Source organism: Puma concolor, chromosome D4 (assembly GCF_028749965.1).
Source record: "Puma concolor isolate L17-30 chromosome D4, mPumCon1.1.hap2, whole genome shotgun sequence".
NCBI lineage: Eukaryota > Metazoa > Chordata > Mammalia > Carnivora > Felidae > Puma > Puma concolor.
The window spans coordinates 90526035-90550578 of record NC_141679.1 but is presented as its reverse complement, the minus strand read 5'-3'; the positions used below and the strand labels follow the sequence as shown (position 1 = coordinate 90550578).

The window sequence follows — 24544 nt, the reverse complement described above, 5'->3', positions numbered from 1 at the left end:
GGAACTGTAACAATATATTATAGTCACTGTGTTATGTGAATGGGATTTTTTTCACAGTACTATTCTGTACTCCCCCTTCTTGTGATGACGGGAGCTGATGAAATGCCCGTGTGATGAGGTGAATGACGTGGGCACGGTGACGTAGCGTTAGGCTACCACTGACCTCCTGTCGCCACGTCGGGAGGAGGGTCGTCTGCATCCAGACCACGCTTAACCATGGGTGACAGACCGCAGCTAAGGGCAGACTGCGGTATTGTGTGTCTTTCATAGATGACGAAGACAGGGAGGTGAAGTGACTTGGTCAACGTTGTGTAGCTCATTAGTGTCGGAGTGAAGGTCGGAACTCGGGCAGTTAGGGTCCAGGGTCTGGGTACTACTGTGTCACGTTGCCCAGCCACAGCATGGTGACTGCCAGGAAGACCCCCAAGTTCGTGCTTTCAACCATGTCATTGGAAGTGTGCTAGGGGTGCCTGGGTGGCCCTTTTGGTTAAGCAGCCAACTCTTGACTTTGGCTCAGGTCATGATCTCACGGTTTGTGAGATAGAGCCCCGCATCGGGCTTTGTGCTGACAGCGCAGAGCCTGCTTGGGACTCTCTGTCTCCCTGTCTCTCTGCCTCTCTCTCTCCCCCCCAAATAAATAAACGTTTTTTATACACACACACACACACACACACACACACACACACACACACATATACATACATATATATATTAGAAGTGTGCTAAAAGAGCAAAAAGAATCCTAAGAAATTTTTAACTTGTTCTTCCTTATATTAGGGGCAACATTGAGTGTTTAACCTTATTGCATGCGGCCTGAAATCAGCAAAAATAAAACTTCCTCTTGCCTGGTGTTGAAATCTCAGGTTAGGGACCATTAGCAGCAACGTAGTCTTAATCTCAGGGGTGAGAACTGTATTGCAACGCAGATGTCCTCTCTAGATGCCCATGGTCACCGAGAAACATTCGAGACTCCTGAATCTCTGATTGCCACCCACTGTCTTGCCGATGCTTGGTTACTCTCACTGGGACTTTAATGTTTGAAAGATACTCACGTAAAAAGAGAATTCCCAGGCGGGGGCAGGGAGGAGGAGGACTAAAATTAGTGACGTCTTTTTATGAGAAATTCGAGGTAATACTTATTGACAAGTGGGAGCGGCTTTAGGCTTTGTAGTTTAAATAGAGTCCATTAGTATTTGCCATTTGAGCTGTTTCTTAACTTCAGGATTGTATTTAAGAAACCCTGAAGCCCAGTGATGCCTTTGAGCATAAGGTAGCGTGAGAGTCGCATCAACGTAGACTCCTGGGAGGCAGATCCGAGCCCTGCAGCTTGGCTGGCTGCTGGCAGTGAGCCAGCAGCACCGACCCAGGAACCAGAAATGACAGACAAGAGCCAAGATCAACAGATCCAGCATGACGGCCTCACCTCATGGTTCTTGAGCTGATTGCTTGGAAAGTCTTTAGTGGGTTTTCAACTTGAAAAGAACAAATTTGAAGTAAATAAATTGATCCATTAACCTGTTACAGGAAGGTTTGCACTGTGCCTAGTTCCCCCAAATCATCTCAGATAGGGTTGGCCACGCCACACTGTAATAGAGTTTCAGGGTAATATGTGGACCATAAAATGACCATTAACCAACTTGCTTTGTTCATGAGAGGCGGGCACTTAATGCCACTGACCTCGTGCTGGAAGCACATTCCACTGTGGTCTGTTTCAACACCGTGAAGTCATTGATCAGCTGAAAATGACCAGTTAGCAAGTAAGTGTTTCCTGGGCTGTAGGCTTTATGAATAATGTGTTCTTCAGTTAAAAAGAGCACTTTAAGCAATTGTTTAAACCTAACCATTTGGGAATGAGGGAGAGAGCTTCATGAATAATTTATTTTCAAAAGAAAAGATTAAGGGATCTCAACTTTTTCACCTTCCCAAACCTTTTTTTAACTTAAGTTGAAAATAATCTGCCAATGATACAGATCCAGATAAGTAACTGTTAACATACACAATGTAAGTTTATATACTTTCACTTTTAAAAAAAACCTTTACTGAGAAAGGTGCATATGCATGTAAATACAGTGAGTTTAAAATAAGAAGTGGGTATAGACTTGCTGGAAGGGTTGCAGGATTTTAGACGTAACATTGAACATGCATTAGCATAGTGCCATGGGAAAGCTTGAAATATGGTTAATATGTCCTTGTGTCGGAAAGGACTCCATCAAAGCAGACCAGTTTGATCCCTTGTGCTCAAGCATTCTGCTCTCCGCTTTCTGAAACAGACCACCGTCTTCTAAGAATTGCACGTCCTTGGTTCAAGGTTTAAATTAAGAGAGTTTGGAGTGGGGATTAGCTACTAGTATCACCATACCGAAACTACGCCCCCTCCCCCACCACACCACCTCTCCTTGCTTTTATGTCATTAAAAACTGCCATGGTTTCTGGGGCGCCTGGGTGGCTCAGTGGGTTAAGCGTCCGACTTCGGCTCAGGTCATGATCTCACGGCTAGTGAGTTCACGCCCCACATCATGCTCTGAGCTGACAGATCAGAACCTGGAGCCTGCTTCCAGTTCTGTGTCTCCCATTCTCTCTGCCCCTCTCTGGCTCATGGTCTGTGTCTCTCTCTCTCTCAAAAATGAATAAATGTTAAACAATTAAAAAAAAAAAACAAGTTAAAAAAAATCCCATGGTTTTGTATCTGTGGGCCTGTTATGTGGCCACAGCGATTTGCCTGTGGATGAAATTGTCGGTGACAGTCTTGACATTGAAGAAGTTAATCAAGGTGCAGATGAGTCTCGTTGCTGCTTCACAGTTGTCCTGATACCTTCACCACCACCAACACCATTCTTACCATCACCACCATCTCTGCCACTGTCAGCATCATCACGGCCACCATCAGTGCCACCGACAGCTGTGGGTTATTGAGTGATTACTTGGTGTCAGGCCTATGCTAAGCATTTAACACTGTACTGAATCCTAACGATCTTTTTTTTTTTTTTTTAAGTTTATTTATTTACCTTGAGAGAGTGCGAGAGAGAGAGGGAGCGTGCGCACAAGCTGGGAAGGGGGAGAGGATCCCAAGCAGGCTCCACGCTGTCAGCACAGAGCCCGACGTGGGGCTCGGTCCCACAAACCGTGAGATCATGACCTGGGCTGAAACCAGGAGTCAGATGCTCAACCGACAGAGCCCCCCAGGCTGGCCCCTGACAGCCTTGTGAGCGAGGTGCAGCTATAATGATTGATTGCCTGCCCAAGTTCACCGGAGCCTACGTTTCACAGCCCTTTCAGCGTCTGTGCTGCCTCCTCCATTATCTCACGATCAGCCCAGAGGTGCTCGAGCCGGTTGGGCACTTGTTACACTCACGTAGTCCCTGCTTGGTTCCTGACCCTGTTGCAAATTGGAACGCAGAGCAGGCCTAACCGGCATTGCTGTCGTCAGTTTCCCAGACGGTGAAAGACCCTCCCACAGAGCCCGTTTTCCTCAGGTTGTCAGGGTAACGTGTTTGGAAACGGCGCACATACTAACAACAGCTAGGAGCCAATGCTTACATAACAGGGAGAGAAACAAACAAATAAAAAAACCCTATAAATATAAAACACAGGGCTTGAGTTGGTACTTACAGCGTTAATGAAAAATTAAATTGTTTTCTGGTTAGGAATAAGTAGATCTTTGTTTTTCAAAAACATTCATAAAAACATAATTAAAAAAATTTTTTTTAACGTTTATTTATTTTTGAGACAGAGAGAGACAGAGCATGAACGGGGGAGGGGCAGAGAGAGAGGGAGACACAGAATCGGAAACAGGCTCCAGGCTCTGAGCCGTCAGCACAGAGCCCGACGCGGGGCTCGAACTCACGGACCGCAAGATCATGCCCTGAGCCGAAGTCGGACACTTAACCGACGGAGCCACCCAGGCGCCCCCAAAACAGATAATATTAAAATAGTCGAGGCATCAAGAGATCGGCTTGAGGGACCTGAACCCTTTGCTGATGAGAAAGCACACTGTTCGGTAGCGGTGGGCGATGAGCGCAGGTTAGAGGGACCCAGTCTCGCACCTTACAAGCCATTTGTATTAGGAATACTTTTGCCATGATACAGGAATCCTGATTCTTCCCATCTTTTTTCTCTGCTTGCCCCTTCTGGGGGCTTTTAAAAAGTTCATGTTAGGGGCGCCTGGGTGGCGCAGTCGGTTAAGCGTCCGACTTCAGCCAGGTCATGATCTCGCGGTCCGTGAGTTCGAGCCCCGCGTCAGGCTCTGGGCTGGAGCCTGGAGCCTGTTTCCGATTCTGTGTCTCCCTCTCTCTCTGCCCCTCCCCCGTTCATGCTCTGTCTCTCTCTGTCCCAAAAATAAATAAACGTTGAAAAAAAAATTAAAAAAAAAAAAAAAAAAAAGTTCATGTTGAAGATGGCAGGCCTCCCATTTGGAGCCAGTCACACTTGAAAAATATCCCTTGAAATTATCCAAACTTAATTTCTGGCCATTTTGTTTCAGAAATACTAACCTCAGGGGGGTCTCTGTTCTCTACACTAAGACTTAATCTGTTTGGAAAAATTCCATTTACTCTCTGTAGAAATTGACTGGACATGGCTTCTGTGAATGATATGGTTGCTGTTACCCCTTAACACCGTAAAAATGAACTTTGAAACAGTTGGGCAGGACCCAAACAGAAAGTGACGTATGGCTTGAAAATGTTTTAGTTGAACATTATGCTTCAATATTTTACTGGGTACTGCGGCACAGGTCTTAGAGATATATGTTCGGTTTTTCAAAGTTTTATTTTTGGACTGGAAACTTTCTCTCAGACCAAAATAGATGAATCAAGTGTGCTTGAATCAATGCTGAAATGTCATCCGCATCTGCGGCATGAAAATCATTAGCCAGTTACTTGAAATCCACGAAGGATGAAACTGTCTTCCTGTGTCTGCCATCCAGCTTCTCCTCTTCGCTGAAGGAGAGAATACCGAGACTCTTTCCAAAGGCTGGGTTCTTATTTCTGTTCCAAAAGTTTTTCAGAAAACACCAAAGCAGGTATTGATTGAGCACGGTGGCACCCAGCTTGGACTGATTTGAGTGCATTAAAGCATACGTTTAAACACAAACTCATTATTTCTCCAGAATCTGTGCTTGAAAATAGATCAAGAAGGTTTCCTGAAGCCTTGTGGCATAATTTCAATTACACTTAAACTGTGACCAGAATTCATTGTTGGCAAAGCGGGAGTGGATATGAATAGTATAAGGAAAAAAATGCATTGGGAAAATACACCGAAAGCTTCTTTACATGTGACTGAGAGGCTCTTACATCTGTCTTTTGGAAGAGTTTATCGGTTTATAATGTTTATTAGCAGCCACATTTGAAAGGTCTGTACCCAGGACACATTCAGAAGGTGTGAGTTCTCACCCCAGCCTTGCCCGACAGCCAGCCTGCCAGCAGGCTTGAACAAGTCAGCCAACCCTGGGTGCCTCGCTTGCCTCTCCAGAAAGTAAAGACCTTGGACTGGATACCTCTCGGTTGCTGCCCAGCTCCAGAATTATGTGATTCCTTTGGGGGCTGTTACTATAATTCTCAAATCTGTCAACTTGTGAAATATATTTCCAAGCACGAATTGATTTCTCTAAAGTGCCTTCCTCCTCGTGGAGGAAGGAACGTTAGACATGGCAGTCTACACGTCACCTGCAGAGAGCAAGCAGAAGGCTTCGCCACCTTGGGGAGGTATGGTCCCAGTGGCCATGAATGGACTCTGCTGTTTTGGAGGGGTTTCTTTTGTTTGTTTGTTTTGTTTTTTGTTTTTTGTTTTTTAATGTTTAGTATTTTTGAGAGAAAGAGGGAGAGAGAGGGAGAGAATGAGCTGGGGAGGGGGAGAGAGAGAGAGGAGACACTAGAATCCGAAGCTGGCTCCAGGCTCCTGGCTCCCAGCTGTCAACACAGAGCCTGACACAGGGTTTGAACTCATGGGCCGTGAGATCGTGACCTGAGCCGAAGTGGGATGCTCAACCGACTGAGCCACCCAGGCGCCCCTGGGCTCTGCTGTTTTGGGTGTCAAGGGATGTGGCAAGCCGAGTTTCCCCAACACCAAGATTCCTTAGCTGGTCAACCAAGGCAAAAGTTCGGTCACATACCCTGCTGCCTTCATTAGGCCTTGGAATGCAGAGGCCAGCGGTCTGTCATCATTTACAGTGGATATCTAGAAAAAGTCCTCTTTCCCGGAGCTGTCAGCAGGCCCTTAGAACCCTCAGGAAAATGGTGAAAAGTTTTGGAATCGTGCTAATCAAGCTGAAACGCTTTACGTTGTTTAACAACAAATAATACGCTACTGTTTTGAACTCAACAAAGAAAGAAACCTTTGAATTAAGGCTGAAAAATGTCAGAGAGCATTTCAGGCAGGGAAGAAATACTGTTCAGTGGTTGTGATGTGCGTTACCTGAGAGCCACTTTCCAGACAACTTGCCTTTCTGTCCTCTGAAAGGAGTCACCATCGTGTTGATTTCTTGCCCAGCTGCAGCACACGCCAGGGCCATTGTAATGGGCATGTGATGGGTTTACGTGTTGAGAGTTTTGCCCAGTGGGCAGAACCCTCACTTAACACTAGAGGGTTAAAAATGTTGCAGAGCAAGAGTTTAACCTCCTTGTTTTCGTTCTCATTTAGATCGGAACAGCCCTCCCTAATGGCACATTTCTCTCCCTTCTTCTCCATTGTGGCAGGAATCATTCCACCTGTAATTAGGCGGGTGTCGAGTTTTAACCCTGCATGCCTCTACAGGGGTCATTTCCTTGCCTCTCCCAGCAGCCTCTCTACTCTGCTGGCAATCCGTCTACTTGTAAACTTTTGCCTAATGCTTAACCTCAGTGTTCCCTGCTGGAACTCTCTCTTATTATTCTCATCGACCGAGAATAATTGATCTGTCTTCACTCAGCAACTTCCATTTGCATGTTGTAGGAGTAACTGTGTCATCTGTCTCATCTCTGCTAAAGACAAACTCTTTCCCCTCGTTGGTACATCTGTATGCACCTCATTTCCCAAGAGGATTACGGATTGTGTTCGTGTTCTGTGCATACCCTCTGATGTGTCGTATCCCTTTATTATCACTCACGTTCGTACTGCACCTGTTTTTACCCAAACGGAATGATTATCTGTCCTCTTAACACGTAATCTTCCATTACTAACGCAACCCCAAGCGGTTGACTTTAACAATGCTGTGTTGTTGACTCGTTGGCAGGGTGGCTCACTGAGTCCCCCTTGTCGAGGACGACTATGGGATCTGAGCAGGGGAAGCTGACATTGTTTTATCACTATGAGCTGTATCCCTAACTCTTGAATAATCTGCTCTGCCCGCCGAAAAATTGCATGTGTGCGTGCGGACACGCACGCGTGCACACCCCTCCCTTCAACGGTCAGAGCTCGAGTTACAACTTGATGGGCAGGTGCATATGGTGATATTTGGAGCATTAAATGGAGCGATTGATCCAACACAACTGAATCTGAGTTAGAGCTGGATCTGTTCTCATGCCAGATCTGTTTACAAGAGTGGGTGTCTGAAATTGAAGAAATTAAGGACCTGGATGCCCATCCCCCCGCTTCCACTCCTTCGACTTCTAGAGCTGTTGACCTTTAAATAAATAATTGTTTTTATCTACGATGAGATCCTCAAATGAAAGACATACTAGATACGTGCCCTTTAATTACACGTGCGCTCTGAACATCCCATGCCGCCACACTGGGGCAGCCCACTCGGCCGTAGCCAGCATACGTTTGTGACCTCCAGTGGGCAGAGTCCCTCCTGTAAATTTCCTTGATCACAAAAGTGTTGTTTCCCGGGGCTCCTGTGACGATCCTCACCTTTGGTCCTGAGAGTTAGTTGCAGCGGTCCTTTATGGTTGCGGGTTTCTTTGGCAATGTCTGCTGATTGGCGCCCCAGATAGCGACGAAGGCAGTGTGTTTTACGCAGAACTGCCCCTGGAGTAGCCCTGCTGTGAAGATGTGGAGGGTCCTGCTGGTCCAGCGAGTACAGTAGATCCCAGCTATTCACAACGCTGAAGGAACAGTGTATTCCGATGGACTGGATTTTCCAGAATAATGACCCCGTGTACCATTCCCAGATGGAGAGTCTTCAGAAGTGTGTGATTGTTTCTTTGTGCACAAAGTGAGCGCTGGGGACATAGACACAGAATTGACTAGAGCTAGAAGGACCATCAGAGACCTTCCTCAAAGCCAGATGGGCCAGAAGACCTGCCCGCAGTGGCCCATGAGTAAGTAGGAGAACGGGGGGGAAGAGCCTGGGCCTTTCCACATCCCCTGCCCCACACACCGTGGGTCAAGGAGAAGGGACGAAGGACACACTGGCCAAAGACCCAGTTACTTGGATTCTGGGTGAGAGTGTAATGTACTCACCATAGTGATTATATAACCTACTATTACTGTGTGTGTGTGTGTGTGTGTGTGTGTGTGTGTGTGTGTGAGAGAGAGAGAGAGAGAGAGAGAGGGAGGGAGGGAGAGAGAGAGAGAGAGAGAGAGATACTAGGAAGTGTGCTAATTCTTCCCGTGCATTATCTCCTGTAGTCGTCAAAACCACTCTCTGAAAGATACTATTCTTTTTTTTTTTTTTAATTTTTTTTCAACGTTTTTATTTATTTTGGGGACAGAGAGAGACAGAGCATGAACGGGGGAGGGGCAGAGAGAGAGGGAGACACAGAATCGGAAACAGGCTCCAGGCTCCGAGCCATCAGCCCAGAGCCCGACGCAGGGCTCGAACTCACGGACCGCGAGATCGTGACCTGGCTGAAGTCGGACACTTAACCGACTGCGCCACCCAGGCGCCCCTGAAAGATACTATTCTTATCCTCACTTCAAGAGGAGGGTCGAAGCCCGGTGATTCGCCTCACTTAGTAGAGCCAGGACTTGAACCCACCCAGCGGGACTCCAGATCGCATGATCGGAACTACAGGCTGCCTTCCTGATTTATTCATAGTTCCCTCTCAGCAGGAAGAGAAAAGACTTTCTGTACAAAAGTTATTTTGAAGGCAGTAGTATCTTGTTTTGGTAGTGATTACAGATCTAAATATACCCAGAGTGTTTTCTATATTCAGATGTATATGAAACGCTTCATCGTCCAGATGGGCACATGCAGAGGCCAAAAGGGCTCCGCTGTACGAGGTTACCCTGCTGACATTCTGCCCTGGGGCATGCCTGGCGCGTGGAAAATGCCCATTTTCACCAGTTGTAAAGACGGGCCTGGGCTCCGATGAGAAGACGGTGATGATGAAACCCAGCTTTGTGCCTGAGCCTCTGGGCCTGGGATCGCAAAGCACCTGGCTCTCACGTGCGTCAGCGGTGTTCCCCACCCTGATGCAGCCCACCGCTCTGAGCGGATCCAGTCTCTTGCCCGTCTCCCCACGACTTATTAAAAACCACTTCCTTTGACTCTCATCCTGTTAATATTTGAGATTAGTGTGGAGAATTCAACACATATTCCAAACGTTTTTTAAAAATCAACTTTATTGAGGTATACTTTACATAAAGCGTGCCTATTTTATGCTGAATAATATTCCATTGTCTACACCACAGCAGGGAGTGATTGGGAATGTTACTTCAAGTTTGCTTCTCTGGAATACATTTGATCGTGGTAAATTGTCTCTTTTACATGTTGCTGGATTCTGTGCGCTAATATTTTGTTAAAGAATTTTGTGTCTTCGTTTATGAAGAATATATTACCTGTAATGGCTTTGTCTTAGTATCAGGGAGGATACCGGCCCCATTAAAGGAGTAGAGAAGCAATTCCCTCTTCTTTTGTTTCCCAAAAGTGTCTCTATGATTCATATTATTGCTTCCCCAAATTTTTGGTAGAATCAACCAGTGAATCCATGTGGGCCTGGAGTTTTCTTTATCAAGAAAGTTTTTGAGGGGCGCCTGGGTGGCTTAGTCGGTTAAGCGGCTGATTCGGCTCAGGTCATGATCTCGCGGTCCGTGAGTTCGAGCTGCGCGTCGGGCTCTGTGCTGACAGCTCGGAGCCTGGAGCCTGTTTCCGATTCTGTGTCTCTCTCTCTCTCTCTGACCCTCCCCCGTTCATGCTCTGTCTCTTCCTGTCTCAAAAATAAACGTTTTAAAAAAAAAAGTTTTTGATAACAAATTCAAGTTTTAAGAAGTACAGAGCCTCCTTAGGCGTTTATTGTTAATCAGTTGTTTAATTTGTGCCTTTCGAGGACTGTCCATTTCATCACAGAGGTCGAGCACATTGGCATAACGTCATTCTTAATAATCCCTTACTGGCTTTCTCATGTCCCTAGAATCTGAGCGGTATCTCCTCCTTCATTCTTAATACTGGCAAATTGTGTCTTTCTCTCTCTCTCTCTCTCTTTTTCCTTGATCAGTCTGGCTAGAGATTTATCAGTTTTATTAATTTTCTTTCAGATTTTCTGCTCTTGATCTCAATGATTTCTCTCTACTTTTTGCCTGTTTTCCATTTCATTTATTTACATAGCCTGTTGCCTTCCTTCTTACTTTGGGCTTAACTTGTTTTTCTTTTTCTAACTTCTTAAGAGGGAAGCATGGGTCTTTGATCGTTTACTCATTTTTTTTTTTGTTTTTTTATATAAAGCTTTTTTGAACTATAAATTTCCCTCCAAGCATGGCTTTGGCTGCATTCTACAGATTTTGATATATTTTTATCATCATTCAGTTCAAGATATTTTCTAATTTGCCTCGTTATTCATTCTTTGTCTCATGAGTTATTCAGAAGTATGTTGTTCAATTTTTAAATATCTGAGGGGCTTTCCTGATAGATTTTTGTTATTGATTTTTAACTTCAACCGTGGTCAGGAAACACATTCTGCATGATTTTTAGGCTTGTTTTAGACTCAGCTTATGATCTGTCTGATGAATGTTCCCTTTGCACCTGAAAAGTGTATGTATTCTACTCTTTGGGGAGGTGGAACATGTGTGTCATTCAGGTCAAGTTAGTTGAGAGCGTGATTCGGAAGTTCTGTCTTACTGATTTTCCATCTGCTTGTTCTAGTAAAATACTAAGAAAGGCCTGTGATTGACTCTTTTAGGAGCACATACATTTAGGATTTGTTATACCTTCTGGATGAAGTCACCCTTCTGAGCTTTTATTCTTTTCCTTTCTTTGTTTTTCAAATCATTCTTGTGACCTTCCTTTTGTTTATAAATGATGGGCTTTATTCCCCTGAAGTTTTCCCCTCTCCTTGGGCAGAGGAAACTTTCCTTGGATTAGGGTGCCATAGAGGCTGAACACGTAGGTAGGGCTCAGAGGGGCGGTGGAGGTATGGGTGAGCAGGAGGTCAGACTGGTTAACTTTATTTCCCCTCTGATTTACAACGTAGAAGAGTCTGTGCAGGATTTGAAAAGACAGCCGCAGGATTTCTCAGCTTCGGGGAGGAAGTGTTGAGTGTTTGTAGTTTGGTGAAGCCTCTCTGCACCTGTAGAGGGCGCCCTCGGAGAGTTTGCTCAGGGCACTGCAAGCGTCTCAGGTAGAATCCCAGCTTTGGCTCCACGGGGAGAAATCGACCTTGGCACAGTTTTTAACTCCTTTTGGAGATGACAAAAGGAGTGTGGGGGCCAGTGGCCATATGTGGTACTGCCTGTGTGAAAGCCATTTTATTTTCTGTTATGGAGGCCCTCTTCCCATGCCCAGATTGCACTTCCCAGGCACATGCTCCCGTGTAGTCAGCTCCCAGGGTGATCGATCGATCACCCGCAGCCCTTGCTTCATGGTATTGCTGACCTAAACACCCTGGCCCTCCTAGGATGCTTATCCATTTCTCTCTCTTCGGTAGCTCCAGATACATGCGCGAAGACCTTTTTTTGTTTGTTTGTTTTTTTAAGATATGAAAGTGAATTTATTTAGAATGGGAAAAACACAATTTACAAAGACAAGCAAGATCTTTTTGAACCAAGCTGTTTAATTACCCACTTTACTTTAAGGGGGCTTCTCAACTCAGTCGCTTACAAGCCACCTTTAGGATTTTTGCCATAACCTTTGGTCAGCTGTTCTATCATTTGCATAGTATTTTTCTTCTTAAAAAATTTTTTTATGATGTTTATTTATTTTAGAGAGAGAGAGAGAGAGAGAGAGAGAGAGAGAGAGCATGAGCAAGAGAGGGGCATAGAGAGAGGGAGACACAGACTCCGAAGCAGGCTCCAGGCTCTGAGCTGTCAGCACAGAGACCGACACGGGGCTCGAACTCACAGACTGTGAGATCACAACCTGAGCCGAAGTCGGGGGCTCAACTGACTGAGCCAGCCAGGTGCCCCTGCATAATATTTTTCTTTAAGTAAACTCATTTTGAAAACTTAGCCTCATTCTAGAAACGGAATCACAGGTTTTATTTGCTCTTTATGTATTTTTCTATATACACGTGTATATTCAAATTATAAATGTTTGCCCATCTGTGTCACCTAACATCCGTCACGTACCGCTTTGTGAGTATACACATCGCCCTATGGAAACTGTTGGTCTGGGGCAAATGTGAATTTGACTGTGACCTTGGAGAGAGGGGAGAAACAGACTAGTACTTGCAGTGGTCCAAGAGGAAATGCTCTCTGCCTGTGGCTGGGAGGCACTGGTTCCTTCATGAGGAAAGAGGGAGGGAGTAGCAGAAGAGGCAGGGGTAGCTTTTTCTCGGGGGGCAGATCCTTTCATTGTGATTCCCTTATTCTGTGGGAATGCTGTACATTTCAATTTTTTTTAATGTTTTATTTATTTTTGATAGACAGAGCATGAGTGGGGGAGGGGCAGGGAGAGAGGGAGACACAGAATCCGAAGCAGGCTCTCCAGGCTCCAAGCCGTCCGCACAGAGCCCGACGCGGGGCTCGAACTCAGGAACCGTGAGATCATGACCTGAGCCGAAGTCGGATGCTCAACCGACTGAGCCACCCAGGCGCCCCGGGAAGGCTGTGCATTTCAGAACTAGCCGCAGCCACAGTTCAAACACTCCAGGAAATAGCTGGTGAATGAATGATTGAATTCAGTAGGAAGCAGAGGGTATGCAGAGTTTTATCTTGTTACCGGTTTAGACTTTCCATTCTCACTGTTACCCTCAATTAACTTAAATAGTCTTCAGTTTACCGCCTTTCTTATTCCAGTGGGGGAATTGCAGGGTGTATCTTAATGTCCTGTGTTTTACTTGAGAAGGGTCTTCTGTGGTCCTGGGAGGAAACTCCAGCAAGGGGACTGTTTCCAGTTTGAGGAGACTTTACCAAAGGACTGTCACCAAAGGTGCGGGCAGGTGCAGGGAAACCGCAGGGGATAGTGCGTGCGGTCCCTCAGGCTGGTCCTTCCCCCAAGGATGTGGCTACAGGCACCCAGTGTGACCAGGGATGGAACCCGCTCCCAGTGGCCGTGCCGGCAGAGGGCACACCCTCACCGCACTCTCCTTCCATGTCGCCTGTGCCTGCCTTCGAGCAAACTCATCCAGAAGCCAGAGGGAAAGGAGCCTGTTGTCAGGGCTCAGCGGGTCGGGGCAGGGAGCACCGTGGAGGAGAGGGCTGGTCTGGAAGGGAGCGTGTCTTTTTGGTCTTACTTCCACCCTGTGCTCTCTGTGTAAGGTCGTAGGGCAGGGGCCTTCCTAACTTTTTTTTTTTTTTTTTTTCTTTTTGGAGAAAAAGGCAGTATTTGTACATATAAAAGGAACAGCCGATATCGCTAACTGCTTACTTCCCGCCGGGTGCTCTGTGGATCACATTCTCATTGAATTCTCCCAGTGACCATTCAGAGAAGATCGTGCTTTTCTTCTTCCTGTTACAGACGAGGAAACCGAAGCTTAGGGAGGCTAAAGTAACGCGTTTGAGACGAGGGCAGAGTGACGCGGAGAGCGTCGGGCCGTGGGATTCCTGAGCCCCGGCCTCCGGCAGTGCTCTGCTGCAGACACTTGGAAGGAGTCTCCATGCAGGCAGGCGTCCATGGAGAGCTCGCTGTGAGCCGGGCAGGGTGCCGGGGGCTGACGGCAAGCAGCAGCAAGCTGGACCCTGCCCCCCGCTTCAAGGAGTTTTCCGTCTAGTGGGAAAGGCACACGTTAAACAGCCAGTGCCCCGGATGTGTGGGAGAGATTGTGAAACGTACTAATGAGGACACCACGAGCGATGGCGTTGGGCTTCTGTTCACTGGGGGTCCAGGAGAAGACTTTCCTGCTGAGGGTTTGGGGCCAGCAGAGAGCTGGAGGGGGTCAGACTGGGGACGAGGAGTCAGGCAGGGAGCACTCCCGGTGACTGTATGTGGGAATTTCCCCCGAAGCGCCGGTCGAGAGACCCTACCCGGGCAGCTCTGCCTCTGTTTCCGTTCTTTTCCATTTGTATCGTCGGCTAACCCAGCCGCTGTCAGAAAAGGGGAGCGGAAAGAAACAGCCCCAGCGTGTCTCTAACCTGGTGGGTAGTATTTTCCGGTTTAGAAGTTTTTATGTTTTGTGAAAGGATCAATTACAAAGCACGGTTCTGCTTACTCTTTAGTTTTTATTTAGCCCTGATCCAGTCTGCTTAACCCAATCCAGTCCACAGAATGCTGATTAAGAGTGTAGTAAGTGCAAAATCATTGCAGGGACTGGAGACGGGCGGGCCTCAGACTCTTCCTCAAGGAGTGACGGTCTGATGAGTGAACAGAAACTTGTGTCATACACACGTTTGTCCCACAAGGGGGAAAAAGACTTTTGTGTTTTCCTGAAATGTGCTGGCTGTTTCTGGCCATTTCTGCATTTGCTTAATGTACTGTTATGGTTGGAACAAGTTAGTGTTTAGTGATTGTTAGTGTTCTCTTTGGCATTTCTCTTCGTGAAATCTACCACGTATGTTCGTTCTCGGGAACGTTACAAGTCAGGTAGGAACAAAATCTCGTTGTGCACGTGTGCAGTGAATTCAGAATTAGTGGAACACAGTCGCCGTGCTAAAGCATTGCCAAGAAGTGCCAGATCTGAGCAGGCCACTGTGCATTTAGGAAACCAGGCCTCAGGTGTAACCAGGGCTGGGAAGGAGAGCTCTGTGAATTTGGGAACGGCTGTAGCCTCCCGGCATGCTTCGTCTGTCCCGACCGGCTCCCTAGTTGAAAGTCGGAGGCCCAGGGGTGCTTCCTCACGGTGCGAACCGCTCACACGTGCATCACTGCCCATCTGAGCCCCGAGTGTCATTTTCCCAGATCTGACCAGAGATGACTGATTTAGTAACTATTGCTAATTGGTGTTCTGGAAAGCTCAAGATGGGCTGGTTTTTTGTTTTTGTTTTTTTTCCTCTCTTTCTGTAACATGTAAGGGCTTGTGTAGGAGGTAGATGATGAGTGAAATTGTAATTCTTTCCCAAGCTTAATACATTGTTGAAATGTTTTAGGAAAAACTCAGGCCCACAGGTACCTGAAGAAATTTTTCTTCATTATAATGTAAAACAAACCGCCAAACAAATATTTTGCCCCTGTTACGTGCCAATTTCACATATTAATTGAGAGGCGCAAAATCAGAAACCCAACAGGAGAGCAGAAGGAACTTGGTTGGCCTGTTTTTCTGGAAAATGGCTCGTGAACAAGTGAAACCTAAGCCCCGTGAGGATGGAATCCACCGTAAAGAGCTGTGTCCCTGTCTCACTGCGGCGCCGAATGGACAGTTACGGAACGACTGGGAAGAAAGGAAATCATAAATTGGCTTTATGTCATTAATATGCTACTAAAATTTTTCTGTAGTGGTATAAAAAGTCCGGGGAATGAGAAAACGAAACCTCCTTTTTCTGCGGGACCCTCGCAGACCTGGTGAAAGCTCTGTGGTGCGCGAGAAAGCCCTCGAGTGGGGAAGCAGACGTGGGTTCCGGGCTCAGCTCCGCCCCTCGGCCGTACTGTTCCCTTGGGCGTGTTGCCTCACCTTCTTTCTGTCACTTATCAAATGAGTTTTGGACTCCCCCTTCCTACCTCCCAGAGCGGGCGAGCCAGCAAATGAGATCACAGGGGCAGCAGTGCCTGCCCTCCTGAGCTCCTCTGACTCTCCAGCGGGGAGCAAAGGCCAGAGCCATCCCTCCAGCTGCCCGGCACCCACAGAGCGCCCGATTCCGCTGGGCGGTGTGTGCCCTGCATTCTAGGTCATACAGGCCCGTGAACTCACGACCCTGCCAGGAAGGAGGAAGGCGGGCAGGGTCACCTGTGTGTTTCTGTGTGCGACGGGCCCGTGCGTTTGTTTCAACTTCAGGAAATGGAAGATAGCGTCGGCCTGCTCGCCCAGCTGGTTCTCCTAAATTTGTTCAGGTGGCGTCCTCGTGGAGTTCAAAACTCCTAAGCTGCTAAGGAGAGAACGGAGGAAGGCTCCCTTCCTCTTCACTGCCTGGCCACAGTCTCGTTCTCAGGAAGCAGCTCTTCCTAATCTCCACGGCCCTCTCTGCTTAGGCGTTGAGTCTCCACAAAGAGATTTTGGAGCGGTGAGTGTCTCTCCTTGGAAGAGGGTAATAGCGCCCTTATCGCAGGGAGGGACGGCGAAGGAGTGTGGCGGAAGATGGTGTAGACATCTAAGCAAATGCTCTTGTTCCCATCCGTGGTACATCCAGGCTTGCCTTTCCACGTACAGTTTAGAGAATACTTTTGGGGCGCCTGCGTGGCTCAGTCGGTTAAGCGTCTGACTTCAGCTCAGATCATGATCTTGTGGTCTGTGAGTTCGAGCCCCGCGTCGGGCTCTGTGCTGACGGCTCGGAGCCCGGAGCCTGCTTCGGATTCCGTGTCTCCCCCTCTCTCCGACCCTCCCCCGTTCATGCTCTGTCTCTGTCTGTCTCAAAAATAAATAAACATTAAAAAAAATTTCAGAGAATACGTTTAATTTTCTCGAGAGGATAACCAGAAGTCTTTCACACACGCGATGCAAATATCTTACAAATCTGAGAAGCTGGACCGTCTTGTGCCTTCAGCATCTATTCAGATTGACTGTTGAGTCTCAGGCAGCCTCGCTCTCGTGGAGTAATTAAACAAACCCCCTTCTGTTCCACCCGCTGGCAGTCCTCTCGGACTTATCATTCTAGACAGGTGTGGAGGAAAACCTGGAACCATTTTCAGATTGTGCACATGGTTCTCTTTGTGATAGCTACTGGGCATTACCCTCTCCCCCGAAAAGGTGGTTTATTAATATATGCATGCCTAACTTTCAGATTTTGTGTGGGTGGAGAAAATGAACAGCATGTCGTACACACTGTGTGGGGTAGATGCTATTTAAATCTGGTTCGAGCTGCTAAACATCTCACTAACACGGGATCACTGGCTGGAGTCCAGGTTGGTGGGGCTGTGTTTTTTGTTTTTTGTTTTTTTCTTTTTTCTTTTGAAGAGGGGTCAGACTTTAGAGAACCAAGCCGTCTGTCCAGCAAATTATTTTAAGGCTTTTAATAACAAATAGTTCGCAATATATTTTCACGTGTGGAGTAGAAAATTAAGGTCTTTAGAAATGTCTTCCACATTCTGTTTTGCTAATCATTTTGGTATTGTAATCCCAGTTTGGTAGCGCACATCTTTGTACTAATGTTTTTGCAGAATTAATTAGTTCATTAAAAGCAACATTTTAAAACGGGCATGTCAGTAAGGCAGTACATTCCTTTAGAAGGCTTTTGCTTCTAAGAGGCATCGAGCTACCAAAACAGATGCAGGGGTTTTGTAGCTGCATATGAAGCCGGGAGACTTTGAAGAATCTCTCCTCCTTTCTTTGAGGTTTGTTTGTGGAGCACTCCCGTTGCTGTTGTTAGACACCTTTGGTGGCTACTGTAATGAACTCCCCGGCACCTCCAGTCTTCATCTGCAGAGAACTTTGCATTTTGGGTGTTTCGTAACTGCCGAGTCTGGGTCTCCGTGGCTTACTTTCAAGGTCCTGCCTTCTCATTCCGCAAATACTTAGGGAGCGTCTCGAGGGTACCAGGCAGCGTGGCGAGGTGCTGGGATTCAGCATGGAATAAAGCAGCCGTACCACCCCTCAGAGAATCCTTTTGGGGAGCTAGACATGAAGCAGATAGTCACTAGATAGAAAAGGTACTCGATTACAAGCGGGACGAGAGCGACAAAGAGAGTTAAAAGCGCCGTAAGAAGTTAGGTGGGGTTCACGGACCCATACGGGCTGAAGGACGGTCAGGGAAGGCTCCCTGAGAAGGCGTCGAAGACTTGACACGTGAGCTGGACCGACCTGGACGTGGGGACAGAAGCAGTTGTGAGAAGACCCTTCTGGGCAGAGAAGGCGGCGTGCAAGGTAGTGCAAGCCTGCTCGGGGTTGTGGAAGGAGGAGGCCAGCCGAGGCTGGAGCGGTAGCAGCAGCCGGAACGCAGGCCTCCTTGGCCCCCTTAGGACTTGAGACTTCAGTTCGCCACCCAGCTGTGCCTTAAGCAGCGATGCAGGGAGCAGGGACCTCTTTCTTGGTACAAGCAAGGAGCTTCTGGGTGATGTGGCTTTGGAGGGCAGAAATGGTTACTCACTTCCAGATGACCTCTCCGGTCACAGAAGTAGGTCCTTGACTTTGTTGGAAAGACTAAGCAACAGTGAGAGGCAGTAGTTCAAACGCAAGCAAACAAACGAAGCTAACCTTGCCCTCTCATCATGGCTGCCGGAGAACTGTAGATGGTCGTGTGTAAAATGTGCAGACCGTGTATTTTCGTTTTCAGAGCCTTCCTGGAGGGTTCTGTGACCCAGGAAGATCATGAGACACGGAGAAAAGAAATTGGAGAGCCTGATCGTCTTTTCTATGTTTGTAGAAAGCCTTTCGGTTTTGGAGGCAGTATTTGTGTGTGATGCCACGAGGCCGCGGAGGGGTGGTGGACCAGCAGTCCGGGGCTCCCTGGGGAGGGGCGGTACGGGGCATTTATGCAGACCACCTCTCGGAGATGCTGCTCATCCCTAGACTGACGCGGCCTCCAATGAGAGGCCCTCTGGGTGCCCGGTGTTCTAGAATTCTCTGATGAAGGACACTGAAAAGAGCGGGCCAAGCTACTTGAAGACAGAAAGAACAAGGCTTATGGGGCTTCAGAAATTAACGTTAGAAGTCTGAGAATGGCGTGATCATTTCTGATGCTGCAGAGATGTTAAAGTCGTTGGGCGTGAAGCTTGGTCCCAAAGAAGCCTTTGGAAACTTTGGGAAGAATTGCTTGGATTGCACTGGGAAGAATGGGATCAGAAACCATCGAAAGTCTGACTGGAACTGGAGGGCAGAGCAGGGAGACTGGATTCTCTAATTGCTGAAAAGTTAACTTTCTGCCTGAAAATACTGAAGTTCTGAATCACACCTTGATGTGAACCTGTGATTTCTAGGAGTCTGTGTTTCTAGCCCGATTCTTGGACTGTAAGCCAGCTCATCAGCCGAGTGCTTTGGGGAGGAGAGCTTCAGGCAGCTCTGCATTTCGAAAGGCCTCCGTCATGTAAATAGGAACAGCAATCTTTCCAAGTTATTACCCTGTTAACAGGTTGACAGATTTGTGCAAATTGTGACTCACTGCTCAATTTGGCACTAAATTAATGTCTTTCCGCGCCGCGTCTGCTCAAGTGCAAAGTAGTCACCACTGCTGCGTTACTGCTTGTTTGCCTATATTCCGAAGGTAGAAATTAAAGGAACTTGATCCTGCCACAGAATGGAGTGGAGCATATGGTGGCCGTGTAGGAGGAGAGCACGCTGTTCCTACCTGTCCTCAGCCCTGCACTCAAAGGGGGGCACGACGTGTTGCCGAGCTCTGCGCAGACGCTGATGGGCTCACGGCAGCGCGACGAGGACCGCCCCCCCCCCCATGCCGACCCCCACCCACGGCGGGAGGAAAGCGACATTTTGTCTCTAGCTTTTTAATTTGACGTTCCTAGCTTTCCTGATTTCTGTCAAGTTACTAGCGGTGGATTTGCGTCTTAAAGGTTGGGTGTATCTGAAAGTGAAATGTTTTGATTTTTGCTTCTAGGATTTAGACATTGTTTTCCTCAGTTAAAAACGCAGCTGACTTTCTCTCTTTCTCTTTTTGGCAAACACATAATGTCACCTGTGAAAAGAAAATTTGCATCTCCTTTATGTTAGGCGTGTGAGTGAAAAACAGTCTCCTTGAGGTTCATTTTTGACTCCTACTAAAATCTTTGGATTGAGTTTGCTGAGCTTTATCTGAGACCACTGCTTGGGGAGGACACCAAAAATGCTGCCCCACACCTCACTACCTTCCTGAGTTGACAGGTCTCCCGCATAAGGGAATCCAGAAATGGCAGGGGACATTTGTCGTCTGCCTGTGTAGAACTCTGGCCCTCACTAAAAGCAAGCACAGCCAGGTAGTTGGCGTGGGATCCTGGAAATCCACACGCTGAACTTGGTTTCTGGCATCATCACGTGACCTACTCATCCCCTGTTTCTCTAGCCTAAAGAGACAAGTCTTCCAGAAAGCGTCTTGAAACCTTCAAGGTGAAAGGTACAAGGGAGAGCAAATTAGGATGTTACCTTTGTACTGATGTCCCACATACTCATTTGCATTCTTCTGTCCAGAGCTATGATGGTTATTGATTGAGGATTGGTTCCAAAGACACTGCCCACCCCCCTCTCCATTAGCATATACTTAGCAATGACCTCCAATCACACAGGACAGTGGATTTTTGCTTCCTGCTGAGTCTGAAATAATTGGGTTTAGACTACGCACACAGATTTCGAGAAGTATGTAAATGCAGAAATGTTTCCAGCGTCTTGGTGTAGACTTTTGACATGAAGTTTGCCAGGTGTCTTCTGCCGTTTCAACATCAGGCATCAGGCAGTGATGAAACATGAGTTAGCTTCCTCCTTTCTTCCTCTTTTTACCTATTTGTGGCTCAGAGTCAAGGTTGTATCATGAAGCTGTTAATCTAGAGGGGGGCTGTGGGAGATGATGTGCGGTGTCTTGGTCTGTTCCTTACCATCCAGGAAAGGTTGTTTCCTCGCCCATTTTAAATCAACGGAATATGGGGGGAAGGCCCATGGCTAGCTGAGTCGGTAGAACATGCAGCTCTTGGTCCTTTGGGGTCATGAGTTCGAGCCCCACACTGGGTGTAGAGATTACTTAAAAAAAATAAAATCTTAAAAAAAAAAAAAGGAACCGAATGGGGCCTCGCTTTTAAGAAATACCTCTTGTTGTCTCTGAGCCAGTTCACTTTTTAAGGCCTTGCCCTCATCTTCTGGTCCTTTCCAGAGGTGGGAGAGGGCTGTTGGGTACTGAGTTCCTAGACGTCTGCACCCTCTCTTCTCGCACTTCTCTGGTCCAGTCTGCTTACTATCCTTGTTGTTTACCACTGGGCCCCCCTTGGTTTTTTTCTCCCTTCTTCAGCTCCAAGTCTAAAACTGTGCAGGGCATTCTCTAAGGAAACCTGATAGGTTCATCAGTACTGTTACTCCCCAACTTTCATAACTGATACATTGATGTTCACTTTTTTTTTTTTAAGTTTATTTATTTGTTTTGAGAGCAAGAGCAGCGCAAGTTGGGGAGGGGCAGAGAGAGAGAGAGAATCCTAAGCAGGCTCTGCACCGTCAGCGCAGAGCCTCGTGCGGGACCTGAACCCACAACCCATGAGATCTCCATCTGAGCCAAAGTCGGACGCTTAACCAACTGAGCCACCCAGGCGCCCCCATTGGTGTTCCCTTTTTAACAAATGGCTTAATGTCGTCTTTCGTGAGCCCCCGGTTTTGAACTAAAATCTTTCCACATTGTGAGTGGAGAGTTAATCTCCCTCTTCCCCCAAGAGAATGTAGCTTTTATATGTCCCTGATCTAATGGACATGTAATTTAATTTGTCATATCCAATGGATATGAAATCCAATGCAGAATCCTTAATAGATAGTTTTGCATCTCAGCTATTGTATTATACATCCCCTTTGTATCCAGTGTGATTGGTGGTGAGCACAAACATTGGTATGATTTTATCCTCAAAGGATGTAAGCCAGACCCAGCTCTGTTGATACTGTGGGTTGGCACGGAGGGGAGAGTTCCACCAGAGGGGAGAGTCCACTGGAGGGGAGAGTTCATCCTGCTAAGAGAAGCATTTTGCAGAGCAGGCCCGTGATGTACCAATAAGAGTATTTGTAATTTTCGAGTCCTTAATATGTGCCAGGCACCATGCTAAGTACTTAAGATCAGTGATTACGAAACTCAACGATTGTTAAACCGTAAGAGGGTTAAGTTCCATTTGGGCTAGGAGAGGAGAAGACTCTTGCAGAGGAATGTCTCCAGGAAAAATGGAACTGACAGATTGCCTGGTATGTCTGACTGTAGTGAGAGAAGTTTTAGAGTCAGAGAGTTCCGGGATAAAATTGTAGTAGACATAGAAAACTAACCAAGTGAAAATTAAAGCAAAACAGAAAGTCGTACAAGTAAATAAATGTACTCACGAGTCATGTGTGGCTCAGCTACTTAAAATATATAAAGAGATTTGGGGCGCCTGGGTGGCTCAGTCGGTTAAGCATCCGACTTCAGCTCAGGTCATGATCTCACGGTCTGTGAGTTCGAGCCCCACGTCGGGCTCTGTGCTGACAGCTCAGAGCCTGGAGCCTGTTTCAGATTCTGTGTCTCCCTCTCTCTCTGACCCTCCCCCGTTCATATTCTGTCTCTCTCTGTCTCAAAAATAAATAAACGTTAAAAAAAAATTTTTTTTAAATATATAAAGAGATTTTAGAATGTACGTGCAAAATACTGATTTAAGCAAAAATTACGATGTGAACTTGAATTAATTAGAACCAACCAGGAAAACAGGAACTCAGGTATTTAAAACAGAGGGAATTTGATACAGGGAATTAGTTATTCAGGTGACTGAAGTGAGAAGCCAAGCGGGACGGCGAGGCTGCTAGAGATGAACAGTGACAGGAGACTGCTGCCATTTCTGGACTAGAAGGCAGAAGGAAGGGCTTCCGTGTTGGAGCCCAGCGGCCAGCGTGGTCACAGAGCTAAATTCTGATCTCCTAGGGAAGAAAGTCACGAGGTCACACATTAAAATGAAAACGCATCCTAGCCAGAGCAATCAGACAACATAAATAAAAGGCATCCAGATTGGCAAGGAAGAAAAAACTTTCACTATTTGCAGATGACATGATACTGTATATAGAAATCCCAAAAGACCACCAAAAAACTGCTAGAACTGATAAATTAGTAAAGTCTCAAGATACAAAGTCAGCGTACAGAAATCTGTTGAACTTCAGTACACCAATAACAGAGCAGCAGAAAGAGAAATTAAGGATTCAGTCCCATTCACAATTGCACCAGAAAGAGTAAGATACCCAGGAGTGAAGATGACCAAAGAGGTGAAAGCTTGGACTCTGAAAACTACAAGCCAATGATGAAAGAAATTGAGGAGGACACAAAGAAATGGAAAGACATTCCATGCTCATGGATTGGAAGGACAGATATTGTTAGAATGTCAGTACTACCCCAAACGGTCCACATTTAATCAATCCCCTATCAAAATACCGACAGCGTTTCTCACAGACGTAGAACCAACAATCCTAAACTTTGTCTGGAAACACAAAAGACCCCAAAGAGCCAAAGCAATCGTGAAAAAGAAAAGCAAAGCTGGAAACATCACAATTGCAGACTTCAAGTCATATTACAGAGCATTAGTCATCAAAACAGTATGGTGCTGGTACAAAACTAGGCATGCAGACCAGTGGGACAGCATAGGAATCCAGAAATGAACCTGTAACTATATAATCAGTCTTCGACAGAGCAGGAAAAAATATCCAGTAGGAAAGAGTCTCTTCCACAAATGGTGTTGGGAAAACTGGACAGCCACATTCAAAAGAATGAAACTGGACCATTCTCTTTCACCATACACAAAAATAAATTCAAAATGGATTAAAGGCCTAAATGTGAGACCTGAAACCATAAACGTCCTTGAAGAAAGCAGTCAGTAACTTCTCTGACATTGGCCGTAACAACTTTTTTCTAGATAGGCCTCCTGAAGCAAAGGAAAGCAAGAGTAAACTATTGGGACTACATCAAAATAAAGAGCTTCTGCACAGTGAAAAAAAAAAAAAATCAACAAAACTGAAAGGCAGAATGGGAGAAGATATTTGCAAATGACATATCTGATAAAGGGTTAGTATCCAAAATCTACAAAGAACTTACAAAACTCAACACTTCAAAAAGGAATAATCCAATTTAAAAATGGGCAGAAGGCATAAATAGACATTTTTCCAAAGAAGACTTACAGGTGGCCAACAGACACACGAAAACATGCTCAACGTGACTTACCATCAGAGAAATGCAAATCAGTGCGGTATCCCCCTCACACCTGTCAGAATGGTTAAAATCAACAAGACAAGAAACAACAAGTTTGGCGAGGATGTGGAGAAAGGGGAACCGTCTTGCACTGTTGATGGAAATGCAAACTGGTGGAGACACTGTGGAAAACGGTATGGAGGCGGCTCAAAAAATTAAATACAGAACTACCCGATGATCCAGCAATCGCACTACTGGGTATTTACCTAAAGAATACAGTAGTGCTAATTCAAAGGGATACATGCCTCCCAATGTTTATAGCAGCAGTATTTACAGTAGCCCAATTATGGAAACAGCCTGAGTGTCTCTCAGTTGATGAATGGATTAAGAATAAGTTATATAAGTGGTGTATATACATACACAGTGGAAT

The 24544-nt window shown here is 46.5% G+C and overlaps 1 protein-coding gene across 6 annotated transcripts in view; it reads left to right on the top strand.

Moving 5' to 3' along the window:
- The window catches only part of MED27 (mediator complex subunit 27), a 239800-nt gene that overhangs the window by 108248 nt on the left and 107008 nt on the right, over positions 1 to 24544 (top strand). The window lies entirely within an intron of this gene.